Consider the following 5,703-nt stretch of genomic DNA (forward strand, 5'->3'; position numbering starts at 1 on the left):
TAAGGCATTGCGATTAAATGCTCCACTACCATATCCACAGCTTGACTGGGACGAGGATGGGGATGAAAAACCCCCCGCAGCTAATTCTGGGACGGGGACTATGCTCCCCGCCCCGCAGGGTTCCCGTATCCTCACGTATATAGAATTTTACTTATATATCCTCATAACTTATAATATGTACAACATAAATATAAGGGTTAATATAATATTTTACTAGTAAAAATAATAAAAAATAAAATTATCATATATATAAGTAATATCTCACAAGTCACAAAGACATAAACATTACCCAAACCCTAAAACGCTGCCTCAGACATTTATACTTCGTTCCTTGACTTCCTTCTTCACTGCTTCACCTACATTCCTTCTTCACTTCTTCACCGTTCATTTCACCGTTCCTTCTTCACTGTTCATTTCAGCCGTGAACTCGTGGAAGCCTTCGCTGCACCTTTTTCTTCTTCGAGTCGCACCGTGCATTTTTGGGTTTCACAACTTCAAATTGTTCTTCCTCTGTTGTATGTTCTTCCTCTATTTTATTTATTTATTTCTGTTGTATTTTCAATTCTTTGTTTTGCTGCTAGCTTATGGTGATGTTTTGGTTTGGCTGATTCATTGAGTTTAAAATTTATAATCTAGCAATAAGAGTCAGATTTGTGCATTTGCAATTTTACATGACTCATATTTGTAAATTTTGTTACTTGTTTGTTGTACAGAAAATGGGTACGCCTATTGATCCATCCGTTAATATTATTGCTCCGTTAGAAACACAACAAGTTGCTAATGACGCCCAAAGCAATCTGGGATTAACTTCCGCTGCTTGGATCCACTTCAAAAGAAAGAAAATAGAGGAAAAATGGAAAGCTATATGTAAATATTGTGAAAAAAAACTTGGTGGTGATACAAAATCAGGTACGAAGCATTTGCACGACCACATTAGAACCTGTAAGCTTCGAACAGTGAGGGGTCCAAATCAATCAATACTAAAAACTCTTCAACAATCATCATCTTCAGTAGGAGATAGAGGCAAATCTATTTTAGTTGGAAACTATACCTTTAATCAAGATGCTGCTAGGATGGAATTGACAAAGATGATTGCATTGCATGAATACCCTCTTGCTATGGTTGATCACATTGGGTTTCAAAGGTTTTGTAATGTTGTCCAACCTTTGTTCAAAGTAATATCCCGTAATACATTGAAGTTGGATATACTAAAGTTCTATGAGAGTGAAAGGGCCAAAACTATGAAGTTAATTCAAAAAAATTCAAGTCGCATAGCTATAACAACAGACATGTGGACTGCATCGAATCAAAACGAAGGCTATATGACTATTACAACCCATTTCATTGATAACAATTGGAATTTGCAAAGTCGGCTTATGAGGTAAATAATCATTCACTTGAAAGTTTTATGATTTTAATTTTATATAATTGGTAATATGTGTAGTTATAGTAACATGTATTCATAGAACTTGGTTTTAAGATGAATAATTATTTTATTTTAGCTTTATGTATGTTCCTGCACCGCATACTGCTGAAGTTCTTGCAGAGATTATAATTGAATATTTTTTGAATGGAATCTAGATAGAAAGGTATCTACAATTGTAGACAAAGGATCAAGCTGAATGTTTTGATGATGCCAAAGGATTACATGAATCATATGCTTCTCAAAGATTTACTCAAGACAAAGCAATTAGAGATATTCAAGATGGATGATCAAGACAGTCTATAGAGTCTTAGAAAGGGTATATTAAATAGGAAGAGAATTCCAATTGAAGTAGCAAAAGGTTTGGCCAAGAATTTTAAGTTAAAAAGTCTTTTTCAACAAATTTACTCTCTGGTAATCGATTACCAGAGGATGTAATCGATTACCAGTGGCCAAAACGGATTTATAACAGCTATTAAAATTTGAATTCAAAATTTGCACTGTGTAATCGATTACACATATATGGTAATCGATTACCAGCAGTTTCTGAACGTTTTAATTCAAATTTTAAAGCGTGTAATCGATTACACACATATTGTAATCGATTACCAGAGGAGTTTTTCAGAAAACATTCTCAACAGTCACATCCTTTTGTGTGGTTCTTGAATGGCTATCATAGGCCTATATATATGTGACTTGAGACACGATTTTGGAGAGTTTTTTTCCAGAACAAAAAGGTCTTATCCTCTTAAAAAGAAAAATCGTTTTATCCTCTTACAAATTCCTTGGCCAAATTACTTGTGATTCAATAAGGAATTATTTAAGTGCTTAAATTGTTAAATCTATCTCTTTCAAGAGAGATTTCTTCTTCTCTTCTTCTTCATTCTGAAAAGGGATTAAGAGACCGAGGGTCTCTTGTTGTGAAAGAATTCTAAACACAAAGGAAGGGTTGTCCTTGTGTGTTTAGAGCTTGTAAAAGCAATTTACAAGATAGTGGAACTCTCAAGCGGGTTGCTTGGGGACTGGACGTTGGCACAAGGGTGTGGCCGAACCAGTATAAATCTGAGTTTGCATTTTCTCTTCCCTTAAACTCCTTTATTTATTGTTGTTTTATATTCATATTCAAATTGTTCTATTTGAATCAATTTTTAAGAAATTCATTATTAAGGGAATTTATAACTGGAATAGAAAGATAACTAGAATTTTTAATTGGGGAAATAAATTGTGATATCTTAATTCAACCCCCCCTTCTTAAGATATCTGAGGCCACTTGTCCAACAACAATAACTATTGATAATTGTAGTATTAATGATGTAATGATTCCTAAAATTCTTAGCAAGTTTGGACGTAGTTCATTTATTTTGGGAGGGACTTACTTCCATATGCGGTGTTGTGCTCATATTTTAAACTTGATTGTGAAGGATGAAATGTCAATTATCCATGATTCCATTGAGAAGATTAGGGATAGTGTTTCCTTTTGGGTTGGAACACCTAAAAGGGAAGAAAAATTTATTGAGGCTTGTGAACAATTGGAAATTCCTTATTCAAATAAACTTAGGATGGATTATAGAACTAGATGCATTGTCATATCTTGAAGTTTTCAAGCGTTTGACTCAACGAGAGCCTCAATATAAGTCATTGCCAAGTGATGATGATTGGAAAATGGCAACTGAAATTTGTGAGAAGTTGGAAATCTTTTATAAAGTTACTGAGTTATTTTTGGGTACACAATATCCAACTTCAAATGTTTATTTTCCAAAAGTGTGTGAAATTCGATTGGCTTTGAATGAATGGATTTTTTCTTCTAATAGCACCATTCAAGATATGGCTGACAGTATGATTCCCAAGTTTGAGAAGTATTGGGGCATGATCAATGGGGTGATGGCAATAGGGGTTATTTTGGACCCTAGGTTGAAAATGAAGTTGCTAAATTATTTTTTCCCTCTCATGTATGGAAGTGAAAGCACAAATCAATTGAATAAGGTGACAAAATTATTAGAAGATTTGGTTTCTGAATATCAATCTAAGGAAAAGAGGACTACTTCTATTTCCACTTCATCTTCAATAGTGCTTGGTTTGGATAATAATGGTGGAAAGGTTGATTGGAGTTCTAACTTTTTAAAATATGTTAATCAATCAAATATTAGTAACTTTGACATTTTGGGATATTGGAAAAACATTGGAGTCAAGTCCCCTACTTTGCAAAGGATTGCTAAAGACTTTCTAGCTATTCCTATCTCAATGGTTGCTTCAGAGTCTATATTTAGCATTGGTGGACAGTTTCTAACTCCACATCGTAGCAAATTAAATGAAGACATTGTTGAGGCATTGATGTGCTCTTAAGATTGGTTGCATAATGAGATTGAAGGTAATAAATTTAATTTTACTTGTAAATTTTTCTTCTAAGCAATTAATTTATTTTAATGATTGTATAATTGTGTCATTAGGTTCCTTAAAATCAAAGATGGAATTTTGCTCAATAGTTGACGATGCAGACACAACAACGCCAACTGTATGAAAATTTTATTATATTAATTCATGACTTTTTTATATTTTCTAAACACATATTTACATGTTTCATTGTGTAGGTTTGATATTGAAGATGTTTCATTGCACTTGGATGAAAGTATGAAGACTTGATTCAGTATGGTGATGTTAATTTATTGTATGAAGACTTGTAATGTTATGCTAGTTTTATTGTTTTTATTGTGTAATACTGTAACATTAATGTGTACTTGGATATTTTTTGGATGTTTTTATGCTTGTGTGATTTTATTACTATTATTATTGATTTATTTTGATATTTTTAGTCATGTTTTAAACTTAGAATTAAACCTTAAATTTATTATTGATGAAAATTTGAGATAAAACAAAAAATTGTATTTTTTTTTTTATAATTTTTAACATTTTTTAATGTAAAACGGGGTTCCTATAAGTCTCCCCAGAGAGTCGGAAAACGGAGACGAGACAAAAAATACCCCACCACGGGAGCAGTCAGGGACGTGCGACCCCGTCCTACGTGGGTGCCTTGATTAGAATAAAATGATTGGAAGGAAAATAATCACATCATGTACATTCATAATTTCTAATGAATATTAATTACTATTTTTGACAAAAATTATTTTGTATCAACATAGTAAAAAAACAATACTTAATACTATCATTAAATATAACCATTAATTTGATCACTAATTTAACTTATATTTTACATAAAAAATGCAATCAACAAAGTTATTAGGTAGAAATTACGATTTTGAACAGAGAAACCTTTTGATCTAATACATTACTCCGTTTCACAAAGAGTATTTGCAGCCAATAGTATTATCGAATATCAATGTGTCATGGTGACTAATAGTATCAGACGCAGAAATTGGAGCAGGTTTTTTTGTATGTTAGCCTAAGGAATGACGCGTTCCCACTTCCCACAACGACCATATTATGCAGTAGTATATGTATGTTCATGTACAGGTACTCATGTACTCTCTCTTTTCTCTCTCACTCACGCTGATAATTGAGACAATGATGGGCCTCTGACCCCTATTTTCCTCCACATCGACCTTTGTACGAACCTCTCCGATTGACAGCTCTACTATTACCCCATCATACATTTTTTAAATTTAGTCGTGGTATTTAGACGCTTAAAATTTACAAACATTTCTTTTATCTCTTTTCTTATCATATTATATAATTAATTAATTTTATCAACCATTTATTTTTTATCTTTTTAATTTTTTTCAAACTCTCTAGTCTCTTCTTATGATATTATATAATTAATTAATTTTATCAATAATTTTTTTTCATCTTTTTTTATCTTTTTCAAGCTTTCTTTTTATGATATTATATACTTAATTAATCTTATCAATCATTTATTTTCATCTTTTTTTTTTTTCAAGGTATTTACAATCATTTGTTTAGTACTCAAAAATATAATTTTATTTTTAATTAACATTTTTTAAAAATTTAAACAAAATTAATTTCTTACTAATTTAGAAACGTGATCCAAGAATAAAGGTTGATCCAAACATAAGAATTATATTCATATATGATAAGAACATGAATTCAAATTTCACTACTAATATAAGAATTTTGTCGATAAAACAACTACTTATAAGTATTTTTGTAAGTAAATCTTAAGATATATGCTCTCTTTTTAATAAGCTCATGACTCACCTAAATTTTTAATAATAAAAAAAATGAAAAATGAGAGTTATATATTTGATTGGATTTTTTATATGAATAAATTCCATTTTAAATAATAAATAAGTTCTTTGCCGCCACAT

Source organism: Glycine max, chromosome 14 (assembly GCF_000004515.6).
Source record: "Glycine max cultivar Williams 82 chromosome 14, Glycine_max_v4.0, whole genome shotgun sequence".
Lineage (NCBI taxonomy): Eukaryota > Viridiplantae > Streptophyta > Magnoliopsida > Fabales > Fabaceae > Glycine > Glycine max.